This window comes from Stegodyphus dumicola, chromosome 4 (assembly GCF_044657685.1).
Source record: "Stegodyphus dumicola isolate Sdum_Otavi_A_Nest chromosome 4, ASM4465768v1".
Taxonomy (NCBI): Eukaryota; Metazoa; Arthropoda; class Arachnida; order Araneae; family Eresidae; genus Stegodyphus; species Stegodyphus dumicola.
In genome coordinates this window covers 152,558,263-152,584,797 of record NC_140771.1, presented here as the reverse complement: position 1 = coordinate 152,584,797, position 26,535 = coordinate 152,558,263, and the positions used below count along the sequence as shown (strand labels likewise).

The 26,535-nt window shown below is 31.2% G+C and overlaps 1 protein-coding gene across 1 annotated transcript in view; it reads left to right on the top strand.

Moving 5' to 3' along the window:
* LOC118195768 (matrix metalloproteinase-2-like) overlaps positions 1 to 26,535 on the top strand; it is a 147,843-nt gene that overhangs the window by 66,144 nt on the left and 55,164 nt on the right. The gene's annotated exons all lie outside the window — the stretch shown is intronic.

Below are 26,535 nucleotides of genomic sequence, written 5' to 3'. Positions count from 1 at the left end.
ATAGACATATTTACAAATAATTTTCTTTATTTTCTGGGATTCATCTGAGAAAGCTTATTTTAATATATGTTGTCTTTTAGTAGAAGCAGATTAGAATACCCTATTAGAATTAATTTTCACATTAACTGTAAATAATTTTACTCACTCAAAAAATTTCATAATAAAAAGTTCTAATGAAAAAATCACAAAGCTAAATGCATTATTATTTAATTATTTTTACACATATTACATTTAATAAGTAAATTTTATTGCAATTAAAGCATTATTTAAATTTTTGTAATCATCTCACCTTTCTGGGTCATCAAGAGTTCCTGATTGGCATAATTTGAATAAGCTCTGGAATAAAGTTGAAAGACAGACTGAATGACAGATAAAATGGAATTTATGCTGAAATGTTTAAAAAATATTTGTAACTTGAGCTCTATTTATTTTACTTCCATACTCTAATTTTCATAATCAGTTCATTAAGCAGTACAATATTAGTCAGCATAAGTCAGTGATTTTTATCTATTTTTGAAACTTAAGTTAATGACCTTCAGACTATTTAGAATAAAACCCCGCAAAGCTGAAAATAAAGATAAGATCGGAAATGACTTCGGGATAGTATCTTTAACAAGTTTCCAGCTGGGTCGGTAAGTGAATATCATGTTTTACCCAAATAACATAATCTTCATTAATGAAAATGCTATGAAAGAGGTCGTTTAAACAGCAAATGGGAAAATAGCATGCTATTGATGCCATAAAGAACTGCAACGTCAATGACATCGAAGATGACGATACTGGCTTTTGAAAACATTTTCTTTTTATATTTTTTTAATGAAGGGAAAAAATTGGGTATGTTGCTTCTTAGTTGCTAGAGCGCAAAATAAAGTTAACTACCAAATTTCTCTAGCATATGCGTAGACAGAAATTTAGAAATGATGGAAGAATTTTAAATTCGATATTCTAAAAATATAGTGATCTCGGCACCTGAAAACTTCACTGATGGAAAAACGAGCTTGATAAATATAAAACTAATTGAAGTGCGTATTAGCAAAGCAGGGGAAAAAATCTATCTTATTCTCTGCTTTCAGTTTAAAGCACAATATTTTTACTTTTATCAAAACCTCATGCATAATAATAATAATAATAATAATGATAATGAGCACATGAAAAGTCATTAATTTTAGCAAATTATAATCGTAAAGTTTTTTTATATTCGTACATAACATTACGGTGCACATGTGTTAATCCGGAATAAATTGGTTCCCTTTCATAACCAAGTCTTAGTTTGCTTAACGACATAGAGCCATTGGTATATTTTTATTGCTTCTTGTGCAGAACTATTGAACACAGACAGTTGCACTCTGCATGTATTGGTAGTACCTTTAGTAACCTTTTGCTCTTTGATCCCTAATAACAAATATTTTGTTTGATTTTTATTCATTTGAAAAATTATTCTGTAACCTACGAATTGACTACATGAATGTTTTCAAAGTTTTCCTCTGTGTAGTCATGGTTTCTCTGTGTGGTTTCCTTTAATATGTCTCACTAGAAAGCATCTCTCCTCCTGGACAACATCGTGCGTTTTACCGTGTTCAATCAAACACAAATAACCGAAAAAAAATTACAATAAAAGAAATTTGCCTGTCTATACAGCACCGTACCATTATCAGCTCTTTTGGTTGATAATGGTACTGTACTACTATTCAGATGTGTCTTTGAGACTATTCGACTTACAAATCTTCTGTATTTCTTAATGTTCCAGTAATAAAGAATACATGTTTAAGTTTAGCTTCTAGCTAGTTGTAACAAGTTTGATTATCATTTCCTTTTAGCGCCAGAGGTGCTATTAATCTCGATCCTCACACTTTTATTCGTATCAGTTTCGAAGTAAAAGAATTTTGCCACCAATGCTAATGCAATGTATTATTTTTTAAAAGAAAGAATATAGCGAATTCTTGGTTTGCTATTTTACAATTGTGTCTTGCATATTAAAATGATGAAAAGCAATCGCTCTATTTTTTTATTGTTAATTGCTCGGAAATTGGTTTATTTCCCTTGGAAAGTCAATTAACTTTCCAAGCAATAATTTGGCAATAATTTTGCAATTATTGCTTGGATTTAGTAGCAATAATTAATTTAATAGCAATAATTGATTCATTCAATTTTCGTTAAATTTTCTTTTTTTTACCATTTTATCATATTTTCATAAAATTTCATTTTATACCGTTTTTACCATTTTCATAAATTTACTTTTAATTAATAAATTTGTTTACTTGCTCTAGACAATACTAATTTTTTTTTTTTTTTTTTTTTTTTTTTTTTTGCTATACTAGCATTAAATTTCACTTTTTATTAAGTTTCCTATTTTCTTTTCTAATCCTACGAGATAATTAATCCAAGTATTGTTCTATTAAAGAAGCGACTTTAGTGCAAGTATTAGGCTTTTTAAGTACAAAAAATTACCTTATTTAATTAGATATATACGTGATATTTTAAGTGCTGGTAGTTTTAGCAACTTGCAGTCGTCATGGTCGAGGGTGGATATTTTGATACGATACAGTTTGAAGTCTGCATAGTTAGACAGATAGATGTATAAACCAAAAAGTTCCGGACGTGGTCGTTTTAAAACATTGTTTTATTCCATGATAATTCGCATCAGCTCATTTTTGTAGACAGGGTACTTTTTCAATCATAGATAAATACGATAATTTTTATATACACAGGTAAAAAGGATACGACGTCATTTTAGGCAAGTGGGCATAGCAGCGTGGAGATGTTGGCATGGCGGAAGCTAGGAAAGTCGTAGTTGCTTGCGAGCAGTATTTATACTAAGTACGTGCATAAAGTACAGTTAAGCTAGCTATGATTGGCTAACTTTAGGTTGTTATGTTACGTGGAAAGATCTCAAAATTGGGAAAACAGAGGAACTTAGGAGGGCGAACACCAAATTTACAATAGCTAATTTTGAGGTCTCCTATCATTTATTAGCGCAGCCATCGTATTTTATTATATCTTAAACACACACACACACACACACATATATATAATGGATTGCAACACTTAACACCTTATCAGGAATCCTAAAGGTACGTTGTTTCTGAATATTTCATGATTTTTCTGTTGAATTTTATGTGATATAAATGCGAAGAAAGTGATGTTTAATATATGAAGTTAAAAAGATAAAGCCTTATTAATGAAAAGGCAAAAAAAAAAAAAAAAAAAAAAAAAAAAAAAAAAAAAAGTCGCGTAATTGCTTTTACTAAGAAAACTATACATTGATATGATGAACTGAGAAAAGACTGAAAAAAAAAATAATGGCAAATCTTAACACTTTATCAGCAATTCTAAAAATATGTTGCTTTTAAAACTTCTGGAATTTTTTTCTTGAAATTCATGTATCACAAGGGAGAAGAAAGAATTTTTTCTTCCGGATAATCCATTATCAGGCTTGTTAATCGTTTAAATAACTCATGGACACATCAATTTCCTCAGTAATATTTTTCTTAATTTAGAATTAAATAAATTCCAAAATTAGTATTTTAAACTTCTTAAAAATTTAATAAAGGCAATAAAATACATATCGCTAATTCTAGTAAAAGGTTAAAATTTTATGGCAGGTCTCCAGATAAATGACACTTGGTAACTCAACTGACTACAATCCCAGCGAACGGGCCGATGGCATGAGAATTTTGGTGGTATAGTTATGTCTGATATGAATGTGACCCAGTTTCTCATAAAAAGTTCTCCAAGAAGACACTTCTTCCCTTAAGCATGTAGCCTTCGCGTGCTCTGCCGAAATGCAAATAAGCCAATCCTACATTTATAGCGAAACTGGGATAGTTATACAGGACACAATGCAGGGAATTTTATATTTTTTAACAAAAATTTCATCGAAATTTTGGATGCTTTCATTTTTGGTGTTTATTCATTTTAGAAAAATCTTTAATACAATGTAAGTTTTAATTAATATTGGTATTTGAAATGTTATCTAAAGTATTGAGATCACACAGCTCATTGTTTTTGCTTACGGATATGTTGTTTTCACTAGTTTGAATATAAAATATGTATTTATTTTTGAAAAACAGGAAAATAAAAAAAAATATATTAAAGAATTGGAAATTTCTCGTTTTCAGGACTACTGATGACTTAGTCTACATATATTTTATCATCCCATTCATAACACTTTAAAATTATCCGTCGTTTGTCATTCTTCTGATAACGTTTATCATCCATTGAGCTGGAAGGTAAATCAGGTAATGAATAAGAAACCAGTCGTACAATTATGTTCACACTTCGATCCCCCCCGTAAAATTAACGTTTCCTGAAGAACTATGCAGAGTTTCTCATTTTGTAAATGCTAAATTACAGTTGAACGTGAAGAATCTTAAGAACTGATAAGCGAATAATCGCTTGATTTCGTGTGTCAAGAAACAACAAGATGGAACGGTAAATAACCATTTATTATTCAAATAAGATTTAACAGAACTCCGTCTTGGAGTGTACAATAAAAGCCGACATTTGGGCTTGAACTTAAGAGGCAAAGAAGTAAACTAAAACTAATCTAAACTAAAGAGATATATCCAAAGCTATCAAGATTCTAACCGAGTTGGTCCCTTAACGCTAATTGACTGCGAAGCTATGAAGGGCCTGAGTATGGCCGAGCGTAATAACAGCTTTGAGAGAGAGTAGCCTAAAAGGCGGACGCGCGCTAATCTGAAACTCTGATTCTCTCTCACACAGAAAGTAGAACTTCGTGGTTAAATACCGCTCTTCCTCATTATGTATTCAGACGTGATTCCAAAACTACGTTCTGGCCGGAAGTAGAAAGTTGAAGTTAAGAATTTGACAGGAAAGAAGTGTAACTCAAAATTTAACTGCAAAGCAAAATTAGGGAAACGATTTTTTTCCCTTTAAAAACATCCACGTACAAAAGTTTATCATTTTGCAGTATATATTGTGTACGCCTCTGGTGAAACAATGTTTTTTACATACTTTAAGGCTCGGGAAAGGCAGCTTTCTAGCAGAATTGCAATAATAAATAATGTTAAATATAAGCTCTTCTTAACCTGATTGCATGTTGAGAATATCCTTTCCGTACTTTCAAATAATCTATCAGTTGCATCGCTAGAAAACAGAATGTTTGCATTTTTATCCATCTTAAACGAGTGAAAGATTCCCTTTTGGTTCAGTCAACAATAAGTTTAAAATGAAAATTAGATTATTAGAAAATACTATTTTACATAACCATTCTACATAAACAAGCTATTTCAAAATAGCTTGTTTATGTAGAATATGGCAGAGCACTGAAAAGCTATCTGAGAAGACAAAAGAAAAAAGAGAAGAGAGGAAAAAAAAAATTAAAAAATTAAAGAAAATAACTGCAAATTTTTTAAAAAATTTGTAGTTTGAGTTTTCTTTCTAAAATAATCAGTAATATTCTTGTAACTTTGTCCGGGGGAACGAATTTTCGACTATGTATCTTTTTTTAGTACACTAAAATAAAAAGTGTTCGTATTCCACAGTAGTGAATCTTTTTTTAAACGCTGGAAATCTGAGGTCGTGTTCCTACGCGGAAACCTTGGAAGTTTGGCACTGTGTGGATTAACTTACTGTATGCAGAAAACTGATCCTTCTGTTGAGCATTTTTTTTTGTGTGTGTGTGTGTGTGTGTGTGTGTGTGTGTGTGTGTGGGGCGAATAAGCTATATAAATATACAATGCATTCAGCTTAAAAAATACACTTTTATCTTCTGTTCTTCTGCAGGAAAACATTCATGAGAAAATGTACTTTTGCTATTCTTTACTTCCCAAAATGCAAAGATAAATTATTCATTGTTATTTTTTAAAGAATAGGAGCATTTTCGATTCCGCAAAAAAAAAATGTCATACTATCTATCAGCGTTTAGAAGCAAAATGAATTTCTCATGAATTAACCTTAAATAACTTGACATTAGTTGTGAACTTATTTTAGCTTTAATACAAATTTTTAAATCTTTATAATTTTACGTATGAAGATCAGCAATATCATTTGGAATCTAATGTCTGTGTCTTTCATTTATTACTTAGCACGCATAAAATTTGCAGAACATGGCTAACCCACAGAATTTTTTAATTTGATATGCAACTGTATGTGAGTTTTTCATTTTAATTTTTTTAACTTTAATTACAACGCTGTTAGTTAATTCTACGATAAAAATATTATTAGTCTTATGGTTATATTTTTATGTCTTTCATTATGATATTCCCGTGTATCTTTTCTATCTATCCATAGATAAATCAAACACAGTTTTTCTTCCGTGTTTCTTCTATTTCTGTGGTAAGGCCAAGTTTCAGTGCTACAATGACGTTATTTTCAAAAAGATTTATATACACTTTGAATTCGCCGAAATTAATTAAGTGCATTGTAGAAGCTCCTTCCAGAGACTAACAGAAAGCTCTGATGAGAGTATATTATTTTCGTTCAGCGACTACTCGTTATCACATTTTTTTTCTATAGGAAAGAAGAGATCTTTATCAATGCCGACTGTATTTGTAATTAATTTTCAAGCTTAATTAATTAGCTAATTATCGTGACTTGTGAGGTGCAGATAGAGGGAATATAAAGACAGTTGAAACATTAAACTCAAAATGGAATTAAAAAATCAGTAACTAGAATGATAGCTAACTGGTCACAATATCCCCAAACCCTTTCTTTCCTTTCATAATGATGTTATTTTTTATAAGGTTTTACTTACTAAAACATTTTATAAGTTTCTGCCATTCTCTTTTTAATTATGAACAAACACTAACTTTTTTCCTTAACTCTCTTCTTGTAATTCTAAATTTTCTATTTTATTCAATCTGTTAAGTTCAGTGCCCAAGAGCGATTATTTTCTGCACATTTTCCTATATTGATAATTTGTTTTTGCTTTCATTTATGTTCTCATCGTGTGTTTTTTTCTCATCGTTTTCATGCAGACAAGTAATTCATGTTTTCACCAGTTTTTCTGGAAGTCATTAGTTACTGGTAAGTTAATCAAGGGTCGTCTTTTTCTGTAGTCAGTAGCTTAAAACATGATGATTCTACTGGAAAATTCGTACTATACGCCAAAATTAACACTGACAAACAAAAGTAAAAGTACAAGAAATTTTATTCAAGTAATTGAATGGAATTAAAACTGATGAATTATTTTGTGAGTATATAAATTATTGCGATAAAATTAGTACAATATGGAATAAGAGGAAATATCTTTTTTGTTGATATACCAGAGTTCCTTACTTAAAATGATTTCGATTGTTAGATTCTTGAATTAACATGGCTTATTCGTTGCAGGCTTGCTTTACTTAATATAAAGGGAATTTCGCTTGGCGCAGTCCAGAATATTTTTAAAGGAGGTTTAATTAGAATTGGAATAACATATATATACATACATATATATATATATCAGTTTATACGTTTTAACTCAATTACCTGCTCATACATTTCCACCAAATAAGTTGTGCTCATATTGGATTAAATGATTATGTTCTGTAACTATCAACTGGTCGCGGCTATTAATGAAATATCTTAGTCATCAGACATGAACTAGGTTTAAATGAAGTACGATCAACAAATGAGCAGGAATTATTAAACTCGCGTAGTGAAGAATCGAGAGGTAACGATCTCATTAACAATGATGAACAGCGATCGCGAGCCTCTGAATTTGACAATGACGAATTTACTGCTGAAGAAATCTCCCTACAAAACTGAATGAACTTAAGGCAGTGGTAGAAAATCTTTTTCAATGCTGAATAGTTTAATTAAGCAAAATTATAAACTTGGATCCTAATCAAGACAGAGGTATTCAAGTTCACCAAATAATTGAAATTACATCGACCTGCTATAAGAAAATTGATGAGGGGAGGAAATGAAGGAGTGCTCAAATTACTTTAGGTAATTTCCTGTAAAATGCGTAGATTAAATAATTAAGTTTTAGTTGTATATAATTAAAAAGTTCTTATTTCACATTTTTTTCTTCCCTTTAATTTTGTATTAGTAGTTAAAGATATATAAAGGAAAGTGATAAGATAGCTTGATGGATTACAGTATTTTGCACATATTTTACATTAGATTAATACAATTTCATTTAATGTTGCATTTTGTAAGGATTAAGGAGGAGTAAGGAGAGATTTTTGCATATCACTTCGTACACTATCACCTTTCTCCAGACCCGCTGTATCCAGTTTATCTTAGAAATAACTTCTGTTATCTCCTTTTATAAAAGAATGTAAAAGTTTAATTTTTAGTTTTCTGTCTTTTTATTTTTTCATAAAAAAACCCCTGAATTAGAATGTATCAAAAATGAAGACTATGACATTTATAGTAAATCTCTGATCTGATGTTCAAGCTGAATGGAAGAACGGGAAGAATGCCCCTTTCCTCGGTTGTCTCTGAGCCCTTAGTCGTCTCACATGAGAATTTAATTAAAATTGCTCGCGATATGTTACACGATGACATCAGATATTGCAAATAAATTATTTAATGTCTTCTGGGCATTCGAAATGCTTATCTGTAATTGTTATTTGTTCAAGCCCCGTCCTAAATTTATGTTACAGCTTTCAAGTTTCCGGTAGGAACCACATTCAATTGTACCAGACAATGACTAAGTCTCTTGTTGGGGGAAAATTAAGAAGAGAAAGAAGAATCGTTCTTCGAATGTTACAACTCCTTCAAGCACGCTGGGGGTTCTTCTAAAATTACATGCTTTTTTTTTTTCTGTATTCTATGCCGAAAGAACAATTCTTGGAACATTTCTAATGAAACAGCGTTTGTTTAATTTCTGAATGTCGAACCTTCTTTTTCTTAATGTGCGTCGAAGTCAAGTAGGATCAAAAGATAAATTTCAAAACTTAAACTTCAGCTATTTCAATAATATTAAGTATATAGTTTTGCTGAATTTTACCAAACAGTTATTTAGAAGCATTATAACAGTACTATCCTTAGTCTATAAAACTTAAGTAAAATTATAAATGTGAATTAAATGTACACTAGGGAAAGAAAAAAAAAGGGGGGACAGTTCTATATTTCTCGCTCTACAGGGCCGATTGAAGAAATTCAAATTCCGTTTTCCATGTCGCGAAAGCTCGACTTAGGATATATATTAGATTTATATAGAGCATTCTAACAGGTATTTTGACACAAAATCGGATTTTTACTGAAATACAAGCCAATTTTTTCCCGTATTTCCATTCTACGACTCCAATTATGCCTAAATATTAAATTTTTAAAATTTGGTGTGAAATTTATGGAGAAATTCAAAAATTTATCTTGGCTCATTTTTTTTTTCAGTTTGCGCCAAGAATAATTCACTTGGCAAACTTCTTAATTTATGGCAACCTGTTTTCCTCTTTTTCACAGACGAGCGGAAAAAAAAAGTCATCGTTAGTACTTTCAAATAATTTTAACAAAGTGCGTAAACCACATTTTCGTTATTATCGCTTATAACAAATATGCTAAATTTCAAAACGCGCCAAAATGTAAATTCACGTATATCCTGGGAAATTTTGAATAAAAAGCCTAATTTTTGCAGGTACGCTTAGAAAATGAATGAAGGTAAGAATTTTATAGGTTATAATCCAAAATTATTTAAAAATACACATTTTAAAACTAAATCATAAAAATTGGGTAAATTTATTTGGAATGAACCAAAATTTCGAAATGCGAAAGGAAGAATCAAATAAATTTAATAAAAAAAGAGATGTTAACAAATGTGTACAAGATACAATTAACATAGCTAAAATTTTGAGAGCTATTATTTTAAAAACTACTCGTGCGATTTTTACGAAAGTTGGCAGTTTGGCATAATTTGATTCGTAGAATCGAAATATGGAAAATCAATTGGCATGTCATTACAGAAAAGTCCGATTTTGTATCAAAATATCTACATTAAAACAATACTATATATAAACCTAATACATATCCTAAGTCGCACTTTCGAGACCTGAAAAACGCAAGCTGAATTTCGTCAATCAGCCCAGTAGAACGGGAGATGTAGAGTTGTCCCTTTTTTTTCGCAGTGTACCTCAATCTGCCTGGTTACGGAAATTAGAGATTTTTAAACAAGTTAAATTTCTAAACATAAAATTCCTCCTAATTTAAAAATTCTACTACGTAAGTAATTTCTGAAAATCAGTTTGCTATTTAAAAGTTTTCTCTGGATTCTGTTTAAAAAGGTATTTATTTCAGAATAAGCTAAGCGGATAGAAAGCATTAGACAAAAAATATAATCTAATCAAACGATTTACATGAAGAAATCGTAAAAATGGTGCAGTTTATTAAATGTTGCCGTTTCCAAATAAAAAAATTAAATAAAAAATTTAGTTTTTTATATGTGTAAATTGAACCAAGGGGGGGGGGGAAACAAGTTAAAAGAAATCTGAAAGGTTTCAGATTTTATCGGTCGACCAAAAAGGTCTGTTAAGGTTGTAGAGTTCCTCACTTTGTAAATGCTAAGTTACAGTTGAACGTGAAGAATCTTAAGAAACTGTTAAGTGAATAATCGCTTGATTTCGTATGACAAGAAACAAGATGGAAGGGTAAATAACACTTTATTAATGAAATAAGATTTAACAAAATTCCCTCTTGGAGTGTACAATAAAAGCCGACACTTGGGCTTGAACTTAAGAGGCTAAGAATTAAACTAAAACTAATTTAAACTAATAAAGAAATATCCGAAGCTATCAAGATTCTAACCGAGTTGGCCCCTTAACGCTAATTGACTGCGAAGCTATCAAGAGCTAACGTACGGCCGAGAGTAATAATAGCTTAGGAGAGAGTAGCCTAAAGAGACGGACGCGTGCAGATAGGATACCTCGTAACTCACTCCCTAAAACCGAAGAACTTCGCCGTTAAATACCGCTCTTCTTCATTACGTATCCAGATGTGATTCTAAAACTACGTTCTGGCCGGAAGTAGTAAGCTGAAGTTGAGAATCGACAGAAAAGGAACTTTAACTTAAAATTTAACTCTTAATAAAATTAACATAATCCTTCCAAGGTTTTTACGCTCTCACTGAGCGTGCAGTCTGCCACTTGACTCTTGCAGTCACTCATGTTAAACCCATATTCTTTTTCTTTTCTTTTTGGTCTTTTTAGCATTATTATTAAGCATAATTTCCTTTGCGCTTACGCTATACTAAATTCAGCAGCAAAATCACAAAAAAAATTTAAAAACAGCATAGCAGTATATGTTGAGCATTTCTGATGCAGTGTTACGCGTCGGCATACATGTTTCTATTCCCCTTCCCAGTCTTTTCTGAGTTCATCATATTGTTAGGAATTTTGTACATAGATGATTTTAGTGCGGTTATATGTGAAATTGTACTTTTCTGTGTAAAGCAACGCGAAACAAGTTTTAAGGGAAAGCTATGTCGGAAAAGTAAGAATACAGGGGCAAGTGCCTTTAACATTGAGTAAATGGGTATCTCGCTAATTTGACGAGAAATTGCCAAAAGTCACCAAATTGCGACCATTTGGGGACATTTGGATCCTGTCCCTGTATCGCCGTAATATGTATTGAAATTGGATAAATGTAATGTACCACTACATCAGCTATAACCTTAATATTGGAAATAGGGTCAGTTCGAATGCCTAGCAGACCTCAGACCACATACCAGCTATAACCGTAATTCTACCATCATACTGCTTTCCGGTAATTTCAAGAAGCAGAAAGTACTAGAAATATCTCGGCGGTCGGTCGAAAACTATTTAGGATCGAAGAGAGAGCATCTGCTCTCAGTTGCTTAGTTATTGTTATGCGAGTCGTTAGTTCCACATAAGTTGAGATATATCCGAGTTAGCTTTCTTTTTAGATGCGCTTTGCATTGCGTTTAGTTTAACGTTTTTAGTAGTTTGAAGCGTAACTACTGATTGTACTGTGTGATACTGTGATACCTATACGAGTATTTCTGCGGAAAATTCCAGAACTTTGAAGTGTTCAGTTTTCTTACTAAGTTAACTTTACAAAACTATTTTTCGTCTTTTTGTGTGTATATTATTTACTAAATATCACTACGTTCTTCGTACTTACACCATATAAAATTCAGTTCAAAAGAAAAATCACAAAATGTTTAAAAACAGTATATCTTTAGAATTTCCGATAGGCAGTCTCGTGCGCTGGAGATAAAAATGTTCTATTTCGTACATAGTTGTCACTGCTGCTTTGAAATCGTTTTAAGTTTTGCAAAATTTTGAAATAGATAATAAAACAAATTCGAAATTCGGACTTCCAGATGCCCATGTTCGGGTGGAGAACTAAGTTATTCAGAATTTGATCACTATGTATTTTTTCACTATTTAATTTCTTAAAAAAATAACACAGGGCGACAATATATGGTGACAACATTCTGAAAAGTGATATGCCGTTTATATTGAAGCGAAGCACAATCACTTTTCGTGACTAAATGCCTAAAATATATAAGGTATTTCTCCCGCCTTCTTAGCATGCCTTCGTGGTGTAGTGATCAGCACGCTCGACGCGTATTCGAGAGCTCCGAGGTTCGAGTCCCGGCGAGGGCATTGCTCATTTTTCATCTCACCTGATCAAAATAGACCTAATGTCTCTGCAAAGTATTTAGTACTATCTTCACATCCAAACTGTGCTCAGGAACAAAATGAGCAAGATTTCTAACCCTGATACTTCGGGCTTGAAGTTTTCGCCTTCGAATGACTGAGAGAATAAGACCGCTGAGAGCTGAAGAAAGGCGATTCAGGTTTGGATTCTTGAGAAGAGGATAGCTGTATAGGTGTTTTTATGGTTTTACCCTGTATGTAATGCGATGTTTTCTCACGTGTAATGCAGTGAGAGATAGACGCTTCCACCAAAAAGTCCTCCATGAAGGCATCTCTGTTTAGGCAAATAATCTTCATGTAATTTGATGTAAGTAAATGTAATGCGATCGTAGTTTTCGCTGTGAGTAACGTTATCCTAGAATATCCTTCACAAAGTCATCTTTTACTTCACATACTTTGCCTTCATCAGTTAACCAGTTTTTGAGTTGATTATGGCAAAGTATATGAGGGCTACACGAGATGATAGAGGGCTTTTAAGGGAAATCTTCATGTTCACATAAGCTTCAGATAGAAACTGTACAGAGAGAAGATCTAAAACCCTTAATTTTTATATTTTTTAAACATTATTTATTGATTATAAATTAAATTGTTAGAAAGCTATTTAAGATCAGGGAGAAGATGTTTTTAAAAATGAAATAATTGACACTGTAGCATTTAATTAGAAAGAGATTTTCATATTGAAAGATGAGGAAATTTTCTACTGTTATCTGTGAAATTTGCATTTCGGAGCTTGTAATAATTTAAGCTGAGCACCAGCTTTTACACCCTGTTATGAAGTATAATGTAAATGTATTTTAATGCTTTCGAACAGTCAAAAGCCAATTGTTAACGAAAAACATTTTTTAATGATTTCTTCTTAGCACTTAAATTTAAAATGGGACAATGCCTGTTTATTTTCAGTTTTAATATTATATTTCTTATTTTTTTTTTTTTTGGATTATTAAATCTAGCATACACTGTAATACGCTACAAACAATACACGAAACTAACTAATATAAGTTTTTATCTAGTTACTATAGTATAAAAACATCATTTATTCTAAAGTATTCTTTAATTATTAGTATTTAAAAATTATTCAATATATTCACGAAAGATTCCAAAAGATATTTAAAAACGAATGTTCTTCATTTTAACACATGTACCACAGTCTTAAATTGAAGACTCTTTTAAGATCAAATTTAAAGAGAAACTACAAACAGGAGCTACTTATTTGGAAGACTCGTCATTATATTCGTAGCTGGGTTGTACATTTTTAGTAAAAATATTCATTGTCTCCTTCGAGTTTTCCAAGTAGCGATATGATTTCCGTTGTTTTTAACTAATAAAAGCGCAACAGACTCTCGATTAACTGGAATAATATTGTTGATGAGGTCCACTGTTAACCTAAAAAAACTTTTAATCTCATAGCAGTTAAAAGAATAATGCATGCTGTAAATAACTGAAAAGTACTATTAACAATTTACCCCTACATTTAAGCAGTTTAGCTTCAAAAATAAGTTCATTTGGTCATGTAAAGTAAATCAGCATTGAAAGCAAGACTATATCGCACTTCAAAACAGAAAGGGCAGTGTGTTTATTTATAATAATCTTCCTTAATTTATAATATTTCGATAGGTGTGAATGGGAAATAAAAGATTAGTGGCGGTACACTTAATTTGTTTCTGAGATTTAGCAATTTATTTTTAACGAATGATATAAATGTGCATAAAAACAATTCCTAAATACCTTGACTCCAGTTTTCTGTTGCTGCAGTTATCCCACTTATTTCTTTCACTTTGTTTTTATGGTAGAAATGGCTTCTTTGATTGTATTTGACCGTTATCTTGAATTCTGCTAGAGAACATGGTGACTGTGGCGTACTTGGTTCATAGTTCGTAAGAAAGTAAATCTTATTCCATAAGCTTGCATTTGTTTTCAACCTTAGTCTCCAGATTATTGCATGTTCATGTTATACAAAGAGAAGAAGAGAAGGGGTCCCGCAAGCACACTTAGGACGTTAATACGGGATATGCGATGCCCCTTGTCAGATACTACTTAAGAATAGCTATTGTAATTATTTTAAACGAGTCTCCATTAGCAGAATGATGTGGGATGATGAGTGTGTGTGTGATTATAGCAAAGCCTCGAGGGCTATCTGCCTAAAGGGAGGGATGCCTTCGTGGAGGACTTTCTAAGGGAAACTGGCTCGTATACACGTTACACATGGGGAAAACCACGAAAACTCTCATGCAGCCAGCCCGTTTGCGGGATTCGAACCTCGGACCGAACTACCAGTGTTTAGCGACTTTACCGCTCGGCCGCTGGTGGGCCTTCAGAATGATGTGGGATTCCCACGTAGAGGCCGTATGCAGAGCTATGCGTTCAGCAACTGCAAAAGGGCGGAAAGAGCTCATCTTCGGTAGATCTGATATTTTGGAAATTTTCTCTGAATTCACTCTGCAAACACTGAAGCTTCTAGGCACAGTATTTGTAGAAAACAGGCTTCTTTGAACTCGTTTCGTACTCATCACAAGTTGGGAAAGGTGTCAATTTTCGTTTCCAAGTGTTTCTCCTAAAGCATTAACCTGCATTCGAATGTTTTTTATATGATCTCTTATGTTCTTAACAATTATTTCCTTTCTTTGCAGTTTCAGATTCAAATCTTACAAATATTTAAAGGCAAATTTAAAAGATTTTTTTTTAGTTGTTTTATCTCTCAATTTCTAGAACATTTCGAGGACCGTGGAGGAGGATCAGAAATGAACTTCTGTGTTATAGGAAAGCCCAGAATATTCGAATTCTAAATTGTTCAAGAAAGCAGAAAACTGCCTCTCTGGGTTAAGCCATGAGATCTTATGAAGTTAATTTTTTTCGATAGGTTTTATTACTTTTTTTTTTCTTTTAATCACTTTTGAGCATGACACTTCTCAATGTATAACACCGGAACGTGATGGAAATCAGGTCTTTTACAAGATTTATATTTTACACAGCTTTCTATATTATGAAGCCATTACTTTTTCAGTCATGGAAAGGGCTTTGCCCGTGGCTACTTGGAACAGAGATAAACTATAGTTTTCCAGAAGTTCGCAAACAGCTCGTAATATTTCTTTTCCAGTTGCAGAGTTATGAACCTGTACCATGTCTAGTAATTGTTCAAAAATGTCGAGTTCATCACACAAGAAATAAGTCTAAATAAGCTAAGCTACTAATATGTGTACTTTCATCCCATGCAACTGTTCAAGTACAGAATATGAAAATAAAGCTTGATACTTTTTCTTCCATTATTACATATATATGCCTCTACATTCATTGAAGTTTCAATTTTTATTACTATATTACATAAAATATATATTATAATTACACATATCTTTTACTTTCTGGGGGGGCACCAAAAACCGCATGCTGTCCATGCGTCATGGGTTTGACATTCCTGATCTAGATCAAAATTTAAAGGGAAAATCTATTCGATACATTTAAGGAAACGTTGCATGATGCCATTCACGATTCATTCACAGCACTATGGGTACAGAAATCTTTGAATGTAGTTTACATGTAGTTAACCCCTCCTTACGAAACTTAAATGCACCTTGTTAAAAGAAGGCTACTTTAAATTTCTCAGTTACTCACATGAAAAATGGCATTGAGACAAATTGATGACTCCTAGCGATTAGTTTCTTCTCGAGCTGAAGCTGAATGACAACTCATGTCAGTGGGTGAAATGAGAAATATAATGTCAATGCAATTTATTCTTAAGTGGTCCATTTATTGAATGTAAAGACATTCATAAGCCTTAATGGAGTTCCAGAGGCACACAAGGGCATTCTAAATGCTTCTGATATTAAATTCACTGAATTCGAGTACTTGTATTTAATCCGTTTCCTTAAGCTTGTATTTCCAAACTGTGATGTTGTAAAGCCTGATGAACTGTGTAGAGAACTCTTCACATTTAAAAATATTATTTAAATTTTGGAATTAATTTTCAGTTTTATGCTTATGCCAGTATTTCATATAATGGAAATAGTGAAATACAAAAGGAAAAATCGACTGGCACGTCTTGAATAGCATATTGGTCTGGTTACTTTAAGATCATCATTTGGCAAAACGCTATGAAACACACTAATTAACTCCAAACTGTGATTAACAGATGATTAACAGATTGATAATACCAGCAAATAGATATGTGTCGAGAGAAGGTGAAAGAAAGATGGACTTCCAAATCAAAAGAGCTCCAAAATTAAAATGAGTCAGTAAATTAAATTAAAATACATAATTATTAGGAAAAAATTCAGTATTTCAATAACTTCTGAAAAAATCGTGAAAATTTATTGTGATGAAGGAGTATTTGTGTCCAGGCATCAAATTTTTCCCACCATTCCTTGCGATGATCATGGTGTATCATATGACTTGGTAGACAAGATAGCCACATCTGCAAAGGAGAAGGCATTCAGTAAAAGGGAACTTGTCCTGGTTTAACGCAAATTTCAAAATAATTATGAAGTTTCCCGTATTTTACGGAAGTTAAATTTTCGTGTTGATTTTTCTTCTACCAACTGAATTTGTAGTTCGATACTTTAAAATCCATAAACTCTTGAGGATGCTACAGTAGTTCTTTTCAGTATTGCTTAATATACATTGGTCAAACAAGGGCTGTCTTGAAATCTCGCACTAAATATCATGAGATATATTTTAGGATAAAGTCAAATCCTCTTTTACCAGCATTATTGATAAAAAAATCACATTTTTCTGCAGCGAAAATTATTCACAAATTATCTTTCTTGGCGGATCAGATTTCGCGGTGGTGTTTCACATTCATAAATATCTTTCAGTTCTGGTTATAATGATTCTAATTTTAATACCTCTTTATCTTCAGCTTTCTAAGAAATGATTTTGTAATTTTTTTACCGCTCACTACTTTAGCCTAAATCAATTAACAAGCTAGTTAAAGTAAGTTTTTTTTTTTTTTTTCTATTAAAAATTCGAGGGGTGAAAGCTTGATATTCTACAGTTCATAAAGGCTAAAAGACATATCTCGATCTTTGTCTGACAATGTAGTAAAGTTTAAAGAAATCAGAAATTCGAAATACCTAAAATATTTCGTAACTTTCACATAAGTCATTTTAATTTTCTTATTAAGCAATTCGTTCGTCAAGGTAAATTTAAAATTTTCGAACTACATCTATGGTTCTGAACATTTGTTACAACTGGATTTGTATTTAAATTGTATTTTCTAGCTAGTTACCTCCTTTATATCGTGCTTCATAAAGTTCACACCTTATATAATTTTCCACAAAATTTCAGTTCTGCAAAGTAAGCAAAGCTTTCAATTCTGCTTACCGGTACAGGATATGCATTAAATCCGCCAATCAGGTGGTAATTATCCTAGCTCATACAATTTCAGAGCAAAAATGAACTCCAGCGGCGTTACATTTTATTCTCTATTTAATATGGCATAAAGAAGGCAGTCTGTGATTACACAAGTTATTATTTATTAAATAATAAGATTAATATTCAGGTCTCTGACACACTTTAAAATAATTGAGGAAACGTAAAGCAAGTTTATTATAGTAAGCACAACAATAAGCCTTATACAAACTAGAAAGTATATAAGAAATCAGTTGCAATGTTGACTTAATTTAAATACCTCCCCAAAACAGTATCTTATTAATGAGTATACCTTTAAAAACATCTGAAAGAATTCAGACATTAACGTCGTATCTGAAGATTTGTTAAGGATTTTATGCTCTCACTGCATTTTATCAGTCTGCTCTTGGATTTACTCCCGTTAACACATTTTTTTGGTCTTCCTAACTTTATTATTTAGCATATTAATTTCATTATTTAGCATTAATTTATTTTTCTTTTGCACTAACGCCACGTAAACTTCAACAGAAAAATCCCAAAATATATAAAAACAACATTTTTTTTTAGAATTCCGGTAGAGTTCTAAGTGTTGCCATGTATATATTTTGTATATTTGCTATATTTCTTTAAAAATAATACATGACGGTAATATTTGGTGGCAAAGCCATTTTATTTGAAAAGCGATACAGACATAAACGTGAGGATCGAGACAAATAGCAATTCTACTATTATATTTATCCTTTCGTCTCCTTGAATGTTTAAATTGTCCATCTCAAATGATTTATTTCATATTTTATTGATTTAGTGTTTACTTTCATAAGCGAATGTAAATTCAGGGGAAATTTGAAACAGCATCATAAGAAAGAAAAATGTGTATACATATCAAGGAGATCTTTACCAACAAAATGAAAAAATAGTACATGTCTCCAGTTCCCTGGCTTTATTCTCTCAGCCATCTCAAATCTTCCATTTCAGTCTTTTCATCTTCCGTGATGAAGTCCTTTATCGCTGACAACAACCGCCTCCGCGTTTTGGGCTCTATTTTATTTTTGTGAAGGTTGTTGAATTATTCAAGATGAGTTAGCAATTTGTTTTTGTGAAAACGTTGTTTTCCTATTTACCTGTTACATATATGTATGAGCGAATACTTAAAACCTCGTTACACTGATCTTCTTATTTTGAATAGACGTATGCAACTGAAATTCAGGAAAAAGAATTCGTTTTAAATATGACCCATCTGTGCAAAAACTGGCCGTTAAATTAATGGTTTTGAAAGTTTAAATTGCATAAATGCAAGTAGAATTCATTGAATTGAAGCAAATTCAAAATGTGTCAGATTTTTTTAAATATTCTTTTAAATATTTCTTTCGTGCCATAAATTTTAAGTGCCAAAATTTAATGCTTATTTTGCCTCAGCACACCGTGTAGCTGGGATAAGGAAGTATTAGCAATTGGTCAAAAACAGAAATGCATGTAAATGTAAATTATTTTTTAACGCGTAACAAAACTGGAAAATAAAATAAGAACAATTATCTCATCCTGAAAACTACCAAAATTTTTAATTAAGTGTTTTTGCTGTTTATTTTCTTTGATCTCTATTCCGAAAATTAGCATATTTTTCTAGCATATTTCTTCTATTTATATACATCTAAAAAATGGAATATTTGACCTAAAAATGGCATTTTTTTTTTCCAATATATTTCTTGACCTGAACATTGTAATTTTCCATATAAATGCTTTCCTGTCGGCACAGAAACTATTAGACTAAACTGTGCGTTTTGATTTCCATTGCTTTCTTGCACATGGTACTGAATAACTATTTGTTGCAATAAGCTTAATCACGGGTAAAACCTTATTGTTCTTATTGTCCTATTGAGGAAGCTTGATTTCTTAAATTATTAAAAAAAATTATAGAAAGTAGCTGCACAGTAAAAATTAGCATTTCTAACAAAAAAGTACCTTAAAAAAAAACTTCATTTGAAATAGCCATTTAAACTTTATAAAAGAGAAAAGCATTTAAAAAGCTATGAAAACAACAAAATAGAATTGCAAAGAGCCTATCGAAAATAGATTCACTATTGTAATATCTATATCACATATCTCTTTTAATTTAGCTCAATAAAATTACCATTGCTGAAGCTGCAAACTCTGATTAAAATTCTCTGAAATTATGCGAATGTATTATGTATTCAGGAAACTTTTCTTTTTCTGTTTAATCGCAGATAAGTGGTACATTTTACTCTTTTTACACCGTTACTTGTAATTTTATTTTTATGAGTAGTCGATATAGCATTACAAAATAAAAAGCAATCAACGATCGGTTTTAACTAAATATTTTCGTTGTCAACAATTAATTCCTCTAAAAGTTGCTGGATTAAATTTGTCAATTACTTTTTGGAGTGAGAATTAGGGTCTGGAAATGTTTCTACTATCGCGGTATCAGTTTTAAAGTACATAGAAGTTTTTATTATTATCTATGGTATTATTATTTATATTATTAGTATTAGTATATTAGTGTGATTATTATTTTAATATTTAAATGTTCATATAGTGAGTTAGCTGTGAATGACAAATTGACCTTCAGATCTTCTGATGAATTAAGCCTCTGTGGATCTTTCAGAGTATTAAATAGTCCATATGTTTGTGAATTTCTGAGGGAATTTTCCATTGCACTGACAGCAAACGCACCACAGGCGAGCCTGAAAAACGCAAAAGTTTTCAGCCGGAGTTGACATTTAGGGCATGAACATAGTTTATGCAAAATAAGTCTGTTGTGCTACTGACAGACTGTCTAACTATTTATAGTCAGCTATTTGCAGATCCAAAAGAGGAGAATATGAGCTTTTTTATGAGCTTTTATGCTACATTTTCAAACAGGAAATGTAATGTTTCAGTTTACCTTGAGTGTTTTCCATAAAACTAATCTAATTTTTTTTTCTCATATAATCCAAGTTAACTCTTCTAAACTGTAGTTTTTATTAATAAATAGTTAATTTTCAAAAGAAGTTAAATAGCTCAATCTTGTTTGTTTCGTATATTAATAATTTGAGTAGCTTATGGTTGCTAATTAGTCCTTGTCAACCACACAGTGTTTTACAATCTGAAATTCCAGAATATAAATGCTGCCTTTCTTCTAAGAAATGTTCCTACTTTTTTGAGCAGCAAAGGACAAGCGAGTGCAGTTTTTATGCTTTTGCACTCCTTGCCTAGATATGAGTCTCCCCATGCATCCAAGTTCAACGTTCTTCGCGTGCGTTGACTCATCCGCGCACAATGATGCTCCGCCGCGACAGCTGTGACTCAGTCCAGTCGATGGTCGTGAGCTCAGATCTTCTAACGAGCCAGACGTAATAACGGGAAGATAATCGCCTTTACGATTTCTCGAGGCCAGACCCGTTACAGTCACAGGAAGAGGAATCGCTTAAAAAAGAATAAAAAAAGCCGTCGCGCGTGCAACGGCAGACGTGGGAAAAATTAACCCACTTCAATTGTACTGCCGCGAAAGAGAAGTTTCAAAGACGTTTAAAAAAAAGGGGGGTATTTCCATCTTTGACCACCTGGTTTTTAGGGTGCCTAATCTTTGAAAGTTGAATTTTTTGTCTTTCCTGATTTCATTGTAGGAGAATTGCATTCTTTTTTAGTTCTGGCATTGAAGAGAATGGTTGAAATTGAGCATGCGCTTTTGTAGGCACCTTAGAGCATTATGGAATGGATGTTGCCTTAGTTGAATATATGCACATCTTATTTTGAAACCAAATACCTATCATCATCATGATTTGCATAATGCACGTTTTTTAATCGCCTAGTTTCTAATTAAGTTATTATTTATAACAACAGAAGATTTATAATAATAGAATTTAAGTTATTATTTATAATAGTAATTATCAGGAACAGCGATTTTAAAATTAATTTGATCAAAATGGAATCGCAAACTTTATGTTGTATCGAATATGCACAGAATTTTTTTTTAAAGAAGAAATATGATATAAAACAAACTTTGTGCATTGTTGTTGAGATAAACTACATAGTTTTCATTCGTTGTACATCGTGTGAGGAACTTATACATAATTTTGAAATAGAGAATGCGAACAGGATGCAAAAAAAATTCCATTTTTTAATATTTCGAAATTTTATTAAATAGTTATTTAAATTAAATCATATCTGAAAAACAATCTCATTCCAGGTATATTCAAGCTTAACATATTTTACTAATATTTCAAACTGGATTTCATTCCAAGAAGTTTCACATTGGATTTGATTTCCCCCCCTCATGTAATAATCATAGTAATGAGAGAAATAAAGATTTTATTTTTAATTATTAAATTACATCAGACTAAAAACTATAATTTAGATTGCAAGAACTGACTGCTGCGGGAGCCCTATATGACATTATCTTGCAAAAGTTTTAGAAATAAAAGTAATTTAAATTTGAAACAATCCAAAATTCTAACTTTTTCTTCCCGCTCTCGAAAGGTATTTTTTGGCTAGAATGAAAAATATTTCGGCATAAGTATAAAACAGTGTAAAACCATTTAATCGAAAATAACAAAAAATATACTTTAGTAGCTTTTGTATTATAAATGTGTGTGATATAAATTTATGTTTTTATCCTTGAAATTAAAGCAATCAAACAAATATATATTTTTTTAAAGAAAATCAATTTTTTTTTTTTAAGGAAAGAAGCAAAAAAGTACCAATATTTGAAAGATGCCTTCAAAAGAAGTTCTTAAAAGTTATAGTGTTGATGAAAGATATTATCTGAAATAGGAAGGAATGCATATGCATATTTTGGATTTGCTACGTTGCAAAAATTACGAATAGGCTATTAATTCCTATACCATCTCTAAATTTATTTTGCAAGTCTTTTTTTCAGTACAACTTGAGTAACAGAAAATTAGTATTGCATTACAGGGTAGTCATTTCGTAATTTAAATGCAGACAAAGGTATTTACATATTTTTAGAGCCAATTCGAGAAAGAGAAAAGCAAATTTTTTGGAATAAAAATTTCTGGCAATAGCTTATTGTCTACTACTTTAAAATTTATTTCAAAATATCGCATGTAAACTAGTTGTAGATAGAAGGTTATGTTTTTATGCTTTCCGAAGAGACATATTCCTATTGCATAGTTCAAAAACCTTGTGAAATGCACAGCATTAAATTTCTAAGTGCAAAATAAGCAACAGTATTAATTGAAAAGAGGGAAAGAATAAAACTGTCAGTCGTTACTTACTTCTGCACGGGGAAAAGGCTCCACACAAATACCTGAAAAAGGTACGTGCTGTTCTAACAAAATGTTAAATTTTGGGTAACGAAAGAAAATCCGCCGATGCAGAAATCTATTGCAAAGTCTTTAAATACATAAGCAACAATAAACAAAAGAATAAATCAAGGTTTATAATTAAGAAAGCTAAGAAACATAATGTTCACCACTTTTGCCGAGGTAGTGGCTCAGTACAGAACAATATTTAAAATCTGTATGAAAATTATTTAGCAGGAGGTAAATGGAAATACAGTGTAACCCTTGATGTAGCTTTAGTTTACCTAAATGAGTTGAGCAACAAAAATATGCATTTATTATCGAAAAAGAAGAGAATAATAGAAATCATTACCCTTGGAAATTTTACGAAAAACCCTTCTGTCATGGAAATCACGATAGTATAGAAAAAGGGTATCAGACAAGTAAAAAAATTAAACAGCTCCGAAAGTGTGTAAAGACAATGTGTAGTAATAATATTCATGTATAGCAAAGTTAAAAATGTACATGTTATTAACTAACATATTAACTGTTGAAAAATCCGCAACTCCTATATTTTATCCATATAACTTTTACTAGATGTCTTTCTGAATGGGGAAAAGGGTGTAGTATTTGTATAAATACATTAAATATTAATAAAGAAATATCGAAAATTCATACAGATGCATTAAAAATATAGTTTAAAATATTTAGGAAAGTTTACTTTGTACCAAAGCATGAGTAGACAGAATTTTCAGTTATCGTTACTTTCCTACACCAGTACAGATCATCTGTGAAGTTTAAGTTTTCTGAGTCTTCGGGGCTTCTGAAATTTTTCTACAGGAACTTGCAACTGGTAATTGTACGTAGGATATAGCGAGTTCAAAGTACCAGCTACATTGTTGACAACATGAGTTGAGACGAAACTTCTTTGGAGAAAGCCTGAAGGAATCCTAGTAACATTAATCACGATTTCTTTCAAGATTTTTAAAATGCATAACACACATTTCGTGACCGTTGCTGTATCATCACAGCTTTAAGAAGGCAACTTAAGGAGATTTGTGGGTCATGGTATGACGCCCACACTGGTTCGAAAGAGACTCATGATAGAATTACGTGACAGTGATCGAAACTATGCAGGGAGTAGTATTCAAGAATGTGATGCAAGTTTCAGAATTTTCTGCTACGCCATGTTTCAGACATTTATATGTAAGCGATGTTTTAGACATCCTGTTTGTAATTCTTTAAAAATTTTCTTTTAATTTTAAATAACAAGAACTGGTGATTAGTTAGAGTCAACATGGAATCTGGTAAAGGGAAAAACGCAAGAATTTTTATGTCGAATAAAGTAGTTTTAAAAGAAACTATCAAAAGCTGGTGTAAAATTATTCCACTTTAAAAAAAAAAAACATTTCGAAAACTTTAGGTTGTCATCATAGAAGGAATGCATTGAAATTGTTTGCATTCAGTCAAATAATAATATAAAATAGTTCATTGAAGGTGTATGTATATACTACATACACCTTCAATGTATGTACATACATGTATATAAATATATATAAAAAATACTAATACTTATCAAAATTTCAAAAAAATATCATACTCCACGAAAAGGTTTATCCTATCCTAGGAAAAACTGTATAGGGAATTAAAAGTGCCACTAGGCAATCGGGAGTGAAAACGCGTAAGTATTTGATAGTATATCGTTAAACCAGGAATATAATTTAAAAGATTCTCAAGAGAGAACTGGAAAAAATAATAAAGAGTTAAACAAATAGAATAAATAAATAAAAAATATTAATAATCCTTTGTTTAATGCTTTAATTAGAAATTTTCAAGCGGCGAGTATTTAAATCATTAATCCTGGATAATTAATGAGTGCCGAATACACTTTCTTTCCTCCTGTCACTCTGAGATCTGTACCGTCATTACTAATTGTCCAAAAATGTTAAATAATTCTTCTCCTTATCCTCAGAATAACATGAACTATCCGATGTGTCTTAGGCACTCTACTATTGAAATGCAAGTATTCAAAAGCAATTTAATAAGCAAGCTTAACTGTGATGTAAATGTATAAAAATTAAAACAAACACTCATAAAAAGAGATGAAACCTTAGAAAAACTGTACACAAAATATTCAAAAACGTTTTTCAGATTTATTAATTTATGAAAAACGCTCGAATTAATCTAAAAGCAATAATTTTTATTCATTGAAGCGGAAGAAACCTAAATTCTTAACTTGTTATTAATGGAAGAATTTTTCTAAAAAAAGATAAATTTATTTAAAAAAGATATTAAAATTAGATTAAAAGGTCTTATTTTCATTATACCTTGAATTGTATTATATACATATATATATGTTGTATGATCTTAAATCCATTTAGTGCGAATACAAGTTATTACTACTTGCGCAATTGCTGCATAATTATACAGTCATACATAATTTTAATTGAGCTTTACAGATACTGCACTTTTTTTCCAATACGAAACAATGATTTTGAACAAGTTTGCGTAATAGTATTAGTTTTATTTTGCTTGGTTTGTTTGGTTGGGGGATATCCCATTTTGGTAATTTTCGCAACATTTCGATTTTTTTTTTTTTGGGGGGGGGGGGCATGATTATGTTGAAATGGATTAAATAATAGTCGTTAAGCGTTCTCTTTTTTTTTTTTTTTTTTTTTTTTTTTTTTTTTTGTCTCAAAAGTTTACTTTCATCTAATCCTGACATTGTCATCTTTTAAACTTTTTTAAAGAATGTTAAATTATGAGTAGTGATTATTTCTATAGTATTAGTAGCGACTATTTCTATAAATTTCAGTATGTTACATTGCTCAGACTTTTAACATTTTCTTTATGCTTATATTAAAATAATTAGAAACCGTACAATTAGTAATATGCACCATAAACAGAACATTTATATGAACTAGATAAAAAAATAAAAATGTATAAATACGCGAATATTATTCATGTTTTACTGCAGTGCGCTATTACAGAACCACATTAATTGAAGAAATGTCTGTATTAAATGTCTTTCAAATCTGAAATTTTAATTGCTTTCCTGAAGGAAGGAAAGGTGTTACGGTAAATTTAGGATTGAATGAATTGACATGCTAATTAAAACGCATAACTAAAAGATTATTTATGCTTAGAATAAAATTAGAATTATGGAAATAGTTCAGAATTCTGTCTGAAGTTTGAAATAACATAATTTAATACATAAAGATATGATATGTTAATCTAGTGCAATGTCCTTAGATAATCATCTACATATACGTTAAGGTTTGGTTTATTAGATTATGGCAAAGCATACTAAGGCTGTCTGCCTAAAAGAAGGGATGCTTATCTAATAGGTAATTTCTTTCAAAAATTCAAATAGTTCATGTTTAATT